The following is a 12334-nucleotide window of genomic DNA, read 5'->3' on the forward strand; positions in this document are numbered from 1 at the left end:
TGCCAGTCACACAATCCAGTAATGAAGGAGTTAATTGTTGCATGCCAATTAGTTAGTGAGGTCAGAAGTCAGTGACCAGGTAACTGATACCTATTGGTTGGGTGGGCTACATGCAGGCCTGCACGCAGGCTTTAGATATATGTTCTTTGTTGCACTCTGCACGTGGTCAGTTAAGGTCAGTTCAGTCTATCCATAGCTTAGTAGCCATGTAATAGTCTAAGCAGCAAGCTGGCTGTTGGTGCTAGCTAGTAAGAAAGATGTTTATTGTTTTTCATCCAAGTTTCCCTTCCCTGTAGTAAGTAAACTTTATTTCAGTAAAGCAACTGGTCTCTGCCTCATTATTGCATTAAGAAGAAGAAGAAGAAGAGTTTGGATTTATATCCCCCCTTTCTCTCCTGTAGGAGACTCAAAGGGGCTGACAATCTCCTTGCCCTTCCCCCCTTACAACAAACACCCTGTGAGGTAGGTGGGGCTGAGAGAGCTCCGAGAAGCTGTGACTAGCCCAAGGTCACCCAGCTGGCGTGTGTGGGAGTGCACAGGCTAATCTGGATTCCCCAGATAAGCCTCCACAGCTCAAGTGGCAGAGCTGGGAATCAAACCCGGTTCCTCCAGATTAGATACACAAGCTCTTAACCTCCTACACCACTGCTGCTCCTGATGGAAGTTTAATTAACTCTGCTAATTAAGTATTTGTCCACACGACAAAGATGCACTGTAATTCCAGGGGTTCACCCGGCCCCACCTGGAGGCTGACATCTTTAGCCAGATCCCCAAGTTTTCCTCTGATCCTGTCCCCCCATGTTCCCCTCAACCTGCCTGTACATTTCCCTCTGCCCTATTTGTGATCCTGTTCACAAACCATGCCGGCACTGCCCGTGTCCCTTTCCCTGACGGTGCTGGGCAGCGCATGCAGCCGTGTGCACACAGGAAGTATTTGCAAGCAAGGGGGTGGGGAGGGGGGGTATTAACAGCAGAGGGCCCTGCCTGAAGCCCTAGAAACCACCCCATCTGAAGGCAGAGGTGGGATCCTGCAGGTTCTCACAGGTTCCTGAGAGTAGGTTACTAATTATTTGTGTGTGCCGAGAGGGAGTTGCTAATTGGTGATTTTGCCACGTGATTTTTGCCCTCCTCCGCTCCTCAGCAGTAGCGCGCAGAACTGGAAGCAGTCCAGCAGGAGGTGCACTGGCATGCATGGCAGCCTGCGCCCACGTGCATTCATTTCCCGCCCAAGGACTAGCGCAGCGGCTGCGTCCTTGCCACAGCCCCGCCCAGCAGTGCCCCATCCCTGGAATGCCCAGCCACACCCCCGTCGTGCCCCGCCCAGCCCCATTGGTGCCACGCCACTGTTTGAATCCCACCACCATGGGAACCTGTTACTAAAATTTTTGGATCCCACCACTCTCTGAAGGTATGCTGACGCCAGCCCTGCCTGCTTGGATGTCCTTCTTCCTAAACCCCCACCAACTCAGCAGCCCTAGACAGCCGACCCAAATTGATTGGCTGATCAATACCCCGTCTTTCTCCTCAAAGGGGACTTTTGTCATTCTCCTCTCCATGCCAGAAAGATCTGGACATGAGGGGGGGCGGGGGGGCTGGGCTGAATAAAGGTAAGGGATGAATCATAACAATAAAGGTAAGGGATGAATCATAACAAAACAGTAGCTAAGAGGGGGAGAACAAGGAACCCTCTGATTTCCCCTGTAATTTGATTAGCTGGATGGACCAGGGGTTTAATTCAATTTGAGACAGATATATGTTCAGTCACAGACTGCAATAGGCATACTTGGAGCTAAGGCGGATTCCGCACGGGTCAAAAACAGCAGGGTGAAAACAGTGTAAAAGGGTTTAAAACAGCATAAAAGGGTTTGCACCATTTCCCCCACCGTTTTCACACCCCTGTTTTTGGCCCAAAGCAGAATCCACCAAAGGTCTGCATCCTCTGTATCTATATCTCTAATATTCAATAAACACTTAAAACAGTGCGAAATAAGCTTTTATACTGTGTTAAACGTAACAAAACATAAACAAACATGCACACAGGCTTATAATCATGTAATAATTTACACAGAAATTCCTTAACAAAATAGTCCCTCTGCAAAGGGCTCACGGCAACAAATTAACACGAATAACGTGCACACGGGCGGTCGTTCCCTGGTTGTTGAATGACTTTGTGAAACCTTCACAGTGGTCCGTTATCCTGTGTATAATTAAGAAATAATTATTGTCAAAACACATTGACATTTGGCGTAGGAATCTTTGTGTAAATGATCACACAATAATAACCCTGCGTACGTGTCTTTTAGGTTAAGTTTAACGCAGTATAAAACCTTGCTTCTAATTGTTTCAGTGTTTATTGAATATTAGAGAGACTGGGATGACAGTGCCATTAGCCGTACAGGTGCGTGCTTGGCCTGCTAACTTTTGAGCAACCTTTCATTAGGACCGATCCTCCTGCTGAGGCATGGAGCTTTTCTGGAATTACCCCTGTGTCCAGACTACAGAGACCAATCTCCCTGAAGGAAATGGCTGCTCTGAAGGGTGGACTCTATGGCAGAGCTGAGCAAGCTGCTATCTGCGAGCCTCGTCATCTACATTCTGGGGCTAGCCTATGAAGCTTTCTTGGACTGACTCAGACCTATGATCCATCTAAATAAGTTTTGTGTATGCTGACTGGCCACCAGGAGCAGCAGTGGCGTAGGAGGTTAAGAGCACGTGTATCTAATCTGGAGGAACCGGGTTTGATTCCTCGCTCTGCCGCCTGAGCTGTGGAGGCTTATCTGGGGAATTCAGATTAGCCTGTGCATTCCCACACACGCCAGTTGGGTGACCTTGGGCTAGTCACAGCTTCTCGGAGCTCTCTCAGCTTCACCTACCTCACAGGGTGTTTGTTGTGAGGGGGGAAGGGCAAGGAGATTGTCAGCCCCTTTGAGTCTCCTACAGGAGAGAAAGGGGGGATATAAATCCAAACTACTACTACTACTCCTCTCTTCCTCCTCCTCTCTTCCTCTTCCTCTTCCTCTTCTTCTCCTCTGGGGTCTCAGGGAGGGCTTTCCCAACCCCTTGCATCCACATCCCATTGGATACTGCAGTATTATTGTGCTATAGTAATCATGTGCAACTGGTTTAGCTCCTCCAGAATCCAGCTCTGTATGATTGCTATAGCACTACATGTGAATGACCGCTATAGTACGACAATAGCAGTGGACCTGGATTTTTTGCTGCAGGCACTAAAATGTCTTGGACCATCTCTGTATTGTATTTTTAGTGTTTTGTCAGTTTTAAGCCTCCAGGGGGCGCAGTTTGTAGGCTAGCAGCATCAAAATTGCAGAGATTTGTTTGGAGACTCTCCTGATGATACCACCCAGGTTTTGTGAAGTTTGGTTCAGGGGGTCGAAAGCTATGGACTCCCAAAGGGGGTGCCCCATCCCCCATTGTTTCCAATGGGAGATAATAGGAGATGGGGGCTACACCTTTGAGGGTCCATAACTTTCGACCCCCTGAACCAAACTTCACCAAACCTTGATGGTATCATCATGAGAGTCTCCTAAAGATACCCTGAAAGTTTGGTGATGCTAGCTTAACAATTGCACCCTGACAGCAGCCACCCCCTAAATTTCCCCAGATTCTCTTTTTAAATCCACCCCCTTCGGCATGGATTTAAAGGGAGAATCTGAGGTCCCCAGTTTAAACATTGAAAGTGATGCCATTTCAGGGTGGGGGACAATCCATCCCAAAACAGCATCACTTTCAATGTTGTTTTAATTGGGGACCCCAGATTCTCCCTTTAAGGTGGGACCTTTCCCCACTCCCTTCCATCTCTCTCTATGTCAAGGCTAAGCACTCCTCTCATGCTGCTTGTGGCATCCCAGGCACGCACTCCAGAGCGTAAGCCTCCCACGACTCCTCCCGCTGCCTCTGTGCTGGTCGCCAAAAGTGCATGCCGCTCAGAAGAAAGCGCTTGGGATGTCAGCAAGGCTTGAGGGGGCGCGACAGCGGCAGCGTCGGGGCGGCTGCGCTGTGGCCGCCCCTGCCGTGGGGAGGGAGGAGGAACCCCGCGCTACTCTCCTCTAGTAGGGTGGGGCTTACGGTAAGTGGGGAAAGGCCCGTGGATTTAAAAGAAGAATTTGAGCTCTCTACTTTAAACACCATTGAAAGTGATGCTGTTTGGGGGTGGATTCCAGTATCACTGCGGGGGGGGGGGGGGGGCGCAAATCTCAGATTTTGCACCAGGCTCCATTTTCCCTAGCTACGCCTGTGCCCAGAGGGGAGGGCAGAAGGGGCTGCCGGCTGCCGGCTGGGAGCCCAGCTGGGGGTGGGGGCGGGGGATGGCAGGGCAGGGCAGGGGAGGGGAGGGGAGTTTGCCATCCCGGGCTTCGGAGAGCTGCTTTTATAAGCACTGAGCCCGGGGTAGGGCTTGGGAAGGCGTGGCTCCCCCCAGGGTCATGGGGGGTGGCCCCACCCCTGAAAACCCCCCCATAAAAAATCTATACCTACGTCCCTGGATCTGACTAGTCTGGGCCATCTCCATTGTAGTCTATTACCGCCCATATCCAATATGTCCTTGATCGACTCTAGCACTCTCCCCTGGCGCCCACTAGGGGCTCGAGTCTTTTAAACAAAACAGTTGGCACCTCACTATCTGTGTATATTTAGAAGTGGTAAGAAGCAGAGAGGCTCCCCAGATTCTGGAATGTGCCAGCATGGTGTAGCAGTTAAAAAGCACACGGACTCTAATCTGGAGAACTAGCCTTTGATTCCCCACTCCTTCACATGAGCGGCAGATTCTTATCTGGAGAACTGGGCTTGATTCCCTGCTCTTCCACATGAAGCCTGCCTGCTGGGTGACCTTGGGCTAGTCGCAGATCGTTCAGAACTCTGTCAGCCCCACCTGCCTCCCCAGGTGTCTGTTGTGAGGAAGGGAAGGCGCTGCTTTAAGGCTCCTTACAGTTGAGAAAAGCAGGGGATAAATCCAATCTCTTCTCCTACCTACAGCAGCCTGTCTATCTCTGAAACAGTCGGCTTTTACACACAACTGAAACAAAATTTGCGTGCTGACCGATATAGTTTGTAGAGGTTTATTTATTTGGATCTCTGGATTATTGTTAACTAGCACTAAAGCCCATTTTCAATTAAACTCAATGGTTCTAGATTAAATTCAATTTCAATTCAATGGCTCTAGAGGGAGGGAGGGAGGGACCCCCTCATCCTCCCCCCCCGCCCCGCCAGGAGAGCGGCCCCAGACCAACCTCCACCTCAGCCCCAGCTGGGCTTACCTAAGGTTGGTGCTTGTCATCTTTGTAAGGTAGGTCCCATGGTGGGATTCAGCCGGGTTCGCACCACTTTGCCAGAACCGGTTATTAAAATGGTGCTTGTAAACAACCAGTTGTTAAATTATTTGAATCCCACCACTGGGCAGGTCCTGCTGTTTGTTTGGGGCGGGGGGGGGGGGGAAGAGTGGTGGGGCAATGTGAGCTCCCAAAGGCACCTAGTGGGCCACTGCGAGTAGCAGAGAGCTGGACTAGATGGACTCTGGTCTGATCCAGCTGGCTTGTTCTTATGTTCTTATGTTCTTAATGTGCTGCCGTGACAGGCTGGGCTGCAGTAAAACCATTTTGCAGTATTCCACTGGGTTGCTTTTGGGGGCAGGGGAAGACAGCAATTGGGTGGCCAGTGGCAGGTTTGGCAGGGCAGCTTGTTGTTTGTGGCAGGGGGAGGCTCCTGAGTTGGGGAAAGTCTTCATGAGTCTTGTGCACTCGTTGGCTGGGGGTTCGTCGTTGGATATTCCATCCCTTAGGCAACTGTGTATAAGGATCCGATGGTAGTAAAGCAAATCGAGTATAGATACCTGTGGAATGTCCAGGGTGGGAGAAAGAACCATTTTCCTGTTAACAAGTGTAAAAGGGTGCAATTAGCAAGCTTGATTTGCACGTGTGGGTGAGATCCACCCATTTAACATGTGAGTAACCATGAAGATAGCACAATTAATTAGTGTGGCCATCTGCATTGTAGTAGCCTGGTCTTTTGATCCACTTGCTTTACTACCATCAGATCCTCTGAAGACGGCAGCCACAGATGCAGGCGAAACGTCAGGAGAAAATGCTGCTAGAGCACGGCCATACAGCCTGGAAACCACACAGCACCCCAGTGATTCCAGCCGTGAAAACCTTCGACAATACATGTGTATAAGGATTTTTTAGGCCAGCTGATGTTTTGATGGTTTTAATAATTCATCACTGTTTCTTTTTAAAACATGATACACAAAATAAGTTTTTAAAAATGACAGAGCATTCGAAAACATCGCCGTATCATATCAGAGTGAAAACAGAAAGGGATGTCACAAGGATAGCCGAGAACTAGAATGAAAATCAACAGGCAGAAGTAACTGGAGAATGTCAAACGCAGTCCTCTGCATAGGTAAGCCGGTTCTGGGTAAATATGGCAGAGTTTTTGCCAAGTGGCAAAGAACAATAGCTTCTTTCTAGATGAGAAAGCCTAGGGCAACAGTTTTTACCACTAGTCCATTCAAGAAGAAGAAGAAGAGGAGTTTGGATTTATATCCCCCCTTTCTCTCCTGCAGGAGACTCAAAGGGGCTTACAATCTCCTTGCCCTTCCCCCCTCACAACAAACACCCTGTGAGGTGGGTGGGGCTGAGAGAGCTCCGAGAAGCTGTGACTAGCCCAAGGTCACCCAGCTGGCGCGTGTGGGAGTGTACAGGCTAATCTGAATTCCCCAGATAAGCCTCCACAGCTCAGGCGGCAGAGCTGGGAATCAAACCCGGTTCCTCCAGATTAGTTACATGAGCTCTTAACCTCCTATGCCACTGCTGCTCCTTTCACCTTAATTTCCAGATGCATCCTTTCACCTTAATTTCCAGAGCATATATTAGGACAGTTGCCAACTTTGAGATGGAAAATTCCTGAAGATCTGGGGATGCTGGCAACACTAAGGATACCTTTGGCTGTAGGGGACACATATATGAGCGGGGGGGGGGGGGGGGTGACCTGGAAAACATTCCCTCACGTCCACACAATGGAGAAGAGCAGTGGTAATGCTAGAGCTCTGTCCGCCGGCCATTATCAATTTTCTCCCAGAGGAACCCACGATAAGCTTCAGAGGGGCACTAGAGCTCCCCGGGGCTCAGCTAGAAAAGCACTCATCTAGCCCCCTCGGGATTCATCCCTGCTCCAGCCTCTGAGATAACTTTCTGGGTCGATGATCCCAGTCAGCTGAGGCGGAGAAAAATCCCACTGCATTTGCGTTTGGCAGTTTGGCACGGCAGTAATAGAATCTATGGGCTACAGCTTTAATTATTGTCACTAGGCGAAATTAGAATAAAAAACCAGCTGGGCCTCTTTCGCTGTTTTGGTAGGACCAGAATTAGTCAGCAGTTTCCAATGCCATAGATGCTCAGCCCGAAACTTCCATGTTTCTATTGTGCAGGGGTGGTGGGGGTGGGCAAATAAATCCTCATTAACACAGACTTGGGGACTTCATATTCTAAACCTCCATCTCTTCCGTTTTGGAACTCCCTCCTCCTATTTCCGCAAAAGTTAAAATGTTCTCTTGGTCGTGCTGTCAGATAGTAATGAAAGGTGATGTTCAGTGGTGGGATCCAAAAATTTTAGTAACAGGTTCCCAGGGTGGTGGGGTTCAAACTGTGGCGTAGCGCCAATGGGGCTGGGTGGGGCATGACGGGGGCATGGCCAGGCATTCCGGGGGCGGGGCATTCCTGGGCGGGGCTGTGGCAAAGAGGCAGCCGCTGCGCTGGTCCTTGGGCGGGAAACGGATGCACGCAGGTGCAGGCTGCCACGCACGCTGGTGCATTTCCTGCTAGGCTGCTTCCAGTTCTGCGCGCTACTGCTGAGAGGAGGGGCGTAACTAAGGCAAAAATCACGTGGCAAAATCACCAATTAGTAACCCCCTCTCGGCACACACAAATAATTAGTAACCTAGTATTGTCGAAGGCTTTCACGGCCGGAATCACTTGGGTGCTGTGTGGTTTCCGGGCTGTATGGCGTGCTTCAGTAGTATTTTCTCGATGCTGGTTGCCAGATTGTGGCTGGCATCTTCAGAGGATCCTCTGAAGATGCCAGCCACAGATGCAGGCGAAACGTCAGGAGAGAATGCTGCTAGAACGCGGCCATACAGCCCGGAAACCACACAACACCCAAATTAGTAACCTACTCTCGGGAACCTGTGAGAACCTGCTGGATCCCATCTCTGGTGATGTGTGTATCTCTAGCATATGTCCAGACAGAGTTTCAGCAAGCACAACTTCTCTGACGCCTATGCAAATCTGTACCTGCTAAGCTATCCTTTGCCACACAACTACTGAAGAAAGGAGGCCATCTGTTCTTGCCTTCTTGGGTTCTGACTGGGGTTTCCAGCCTCCAGGTGAGGCCTGGAGATGTGGAATTACAACTGATCTCCAGACAACAAAGATCAGCTCCTTTGGAGAAAACAGTTGCTTGGGGGGGAGGGGGTTGAATTCTATGGCAATTTATCTCAACAAGCCATTTCCCCTCCCCAAACTCAACTTTCCCCAGGCTCCACTCCCTAATCTCAAGGAATTTTCCAAAGAAGAGTTGGCAACCATACTATTGACCCTCCACAAAGACATTAGGAATTCTGCTTCCAAGCCACAGGTCACAACACACTATATCACATTTGTAGCAACTTCATGGCTGTTATGGGACATTGTGGTGGTGGTGGGAAAAATATGACTCTGTAGGGTTTTCAAGGCAAGACACATTCAGAGGTGGTTTCCCATTGCCTGCCTCCATGTGGGCTGAGAGACTCCTGAGAGAACTGTGACTAGCCCAAGGTCACACACGCAGGCTTAATGCAGAGGAGTCCAACCCTGTTTTCCATATTAGAGTCCACTACTCTTAACCACTATACCACGCTGGCTCTCATGAGACTGTATAGCTATAACGTAAATAGAAATCATAATTAAGTGCCCTGGGCTTTCCCTCAATGAATCCTGGGAATTGTAGTTTGGTTACAGCTTACCAACCTGCCCGATGGAACCACAGTTCTCCGGGAAGAGAGGAAATTATCATTAATTTAAATTAAATTTATAGTCTTTAGATCAGGGTTGGCAAACTGGCAGCCTGTCAGATCTAGCCTGAAGGCATTTTTATCATGTGACCCTCCCAGTAGATCTACCAAATTTTAATTACAGCGTGATCAAAAATTTCTACGCAGCTTCACTCATGATAAGTTAGGAAACCGTCAGGTGGCTATAAATAGCAGGAACAAAGGAACGGAAAGGTGGCCAGGTTGTTCACTACATGGAAGAGACAATCCCTGCTTTGCTGTTCATTCTCTTCCTGTTCTGATGTGCAATCTGTAATGATGACTAACTGAAGTGTGAATGTAGGCCTGAGAACCTGTACTGGGCAACTGTGACATCCTGACAGACGAGGGTTGCCAACTTTGGTTTGGGAAATACCGGGAGATTTGGGGAGGGGAGAGTTTGAGAAGGGGAGGGATTTCAATGGAGTATAGGCCATCTTCCAAAGCAGCCATTTTTCCCAGAGGAACTGAAATCTGTCACCTGTAACAGTGGGAGATCTCAAACTACCTCACGGAGGTTGCCGGCCCTACTGACAGATGGGGACAGCACCCACATCTCTAAGGAGACTGATAACTTGTGAGGTGGTTTTATTTGGAGGCTCGATGTGATATTGGCCTTTGGACCACTGCCTAGAAGAAGAGGAAGAGGAGGAGGAGGAGGAGTTTGGATTTATATCTTCCCTTTTTCTCCTGTAGGAGACTCAAAGGGGCTTACAATCTCCTCTCCCTTCCCCACTCACAACAAACACCCTGTGAGGTGGGTGGGGCTGAGAGAGCTCCGAGAAGCTGTGACTAGCCCAAGGTCACCCAGCTGGCATGTGTGGGAGTGCACAGGCTAATCTGAATTCCCCAGATAAGCCTCCACAGCTCAGGTGGCGGAGCGGGGAATCAAACCCGGTTCCTCCAGATTAGCTCACACCTGTTCTTAACCACTACGCCACTGCTGCTCCCTAGAGAATAGGGTAGCCCATCAGTATAGAGACAGTGGCATTCACTGAAGGGGTTACACCCCATAACTTCACTCTTTAGAAGGAAGTTCAAGTAGCGGTTAGAGACTCTGCGATTGAACCCTGTCCAAGTGGACTACTGCAAAATGGTTTTACTACAAATCCTGCAAAATGGTTTTATGTGAGAGGTCCTAGAAGCACTAATAATATTTCGAGCCAGCAAAGATTCAACAAGATCAGGCATCACCTGGGAGCCAACTAGCGCGATATTACCTATTTCAAACTTGAGAATCTGCAGCAAACCATAAAGCTTGTGGGTGAGGTATAGGCTGCAGTATACAGTATTAATACCCTGTGGAGACTGAGAGACGAGTCTCACATTTTCGAACTGATGCTACTTAAGTGTCAGTGGAGACTGAGATGACGTCCCATATATTTGTATACTGTAATGATACTAGTTAAGTATCAGTGGAGACTGAAGAATAAGCCCCGCACAATCCTATACTGTGCTGAAACTTTGGAGATTTGCTTTGTATATAGTAGTAAAGTATGTAATAGTAAAGTATTTCAAAGCTTTTATAAGATATCCGGTCTTGCGACTGCCAGCTTTTGTTGGTGCAAACTGCTCTCAGAGGTCTGCAACCTGCGGCTCTCCAGATGTTCATGGGCTACAAATCCCATGCTGGCAGGGGCTGATGGGAATTGTAGTCCATGAACATCTGGAGAGCCGAAGGTTGCAGACCCCTGGTCTAGTTTAACCTCCAGGTGGATCCCAGAGATATCCTGGAATTAAAACTGATCTCCAGATTACACCGATCAGTTCCCCTGAAGACAATGGCAGCATTGAAGGGTGAAGTATGGCATTATATCTTCCCGATATACCTACCCCCCCAAGCCCCACCTTCCCTATGCTCCTCCCCCGGAATCTCCAGGAATTTCCCAACCCTACTCGAGACCCAGAACCTCCTCCCTCGGTCATGGCCCTATTTCTTCCAGTATGGCACCTCTGATGTTACAATTCCTATTCCCAACTTTTTTAATTAAGTACTTAAAGATATACGAAGAGCAATGTAAATGACCTGGAAGTAGGGGTGGGTAGCGTGGTGGCCAAGTTTGCAGATGATACCAAATTATGTAGTGTGGTGAGAACCGCAAAGGATTGCAAAGAGCTCCAAGCGGACCTTGATAAATTAGGTGAGTGGGCTCAGAAATGGCAAATGCAGTTCAATGTAGCAAAATGTAAAGTGATGCACATAGGGGCAAAAAATCCAAACTTCACATACACGCTACAGGGGTCAGTGCTATCAGTCACAGACCAGGAAAGGGATTTGGGCGTCTTAGTTGATAGTTCCATGGGAATGTCAACTCAATGCATGGCAGCTGTGAAAAAGGCAAACTCTATGTTGGGGATAATTAGGAAAGGAATTGAGAATAAAACTGCAAAGATTGTCATGCCCTTATATAAAGCAGGGTGCTGTAATCAAGCACTTGGAGTACTGTGTTCAGTTCTGGTCGCCACATCTCAAAAAGGATATTGAAGAGATAGAAAAAGTGCAGAGAAGGGCAAATGAGGATGATTGAGGGACTGGAGCACCTTCTTATGAGGAGAGGCTGCAGCGCTTGGGACTCTTTAGGCTGTGTAGGAGACGTCTGAGGGGAGATATGATTGAAGTCTATAAAATTATGCATGGGGTAGAAAATGTTGACAGAGAGAAATTTTTCTCTCTTTCTCACAATACTAGAACCAGGGGGCATACATTGAAAATGCTGGGGGGAAGAATTAGGACTAATAAAAGGAAACACTTCTTCACGCAACGTGTGATTGGTGTTTGGAATATGCTACCACAGGAGGTGGTGATGGCCACTAACCTGGATAGCTTTAAAAGGGGCTTGGACAGATTTATGGAGGAGAAGTCGATTTATGGCTACCAATCTTGATCCTCTTTGATCTGAGATTGCAAATGCCTTAGCAGACCAGGTGCTCGGGAGCAACAGCAGCAGAAGGCCACTGCTTTCACATCCTGCATGTGAGCTCCCAAAGGCACCTGGTGGGCCACTGCGAGTAGCAGAGAGCTGGACTAGATGGACTCTGGTCTGATCCAGCTGGCTTGTTCTTATGTTCTTATGTTCTTAATGTAGCACTTAGCGATCGATGTCACCCATATAGATTCACTAGCTAAGAGCTCTTTGCAGAAAGGAATGAGGTAAAAAAAAATTCCCATCATTGGGTGACATCATCCCTACGAAATCATCCGTACACCGCTCCTCCCTCACAGACACCAGAGTTGAACATGTTGCTATAAATGGC

The sequence above is a fragment of the Sphaerodactylus townsendi genome, linkage group LG03 (genome assembly GCF_021028975.2).
Source record: "Sphaerodactylus townsendi isolate TG3544 linkage group LG03, MPM_Stown_v2.3, whole genome shotgun sequence".
Classification (NCBI taxonomy): domain Eukaryota; kingdom Metazoa; phylum Chordata; class Lepidosauria; order Squamata; family Sphaerodactylidae; genus Sphaerodactylus; species Sphaerodactylus townsendi.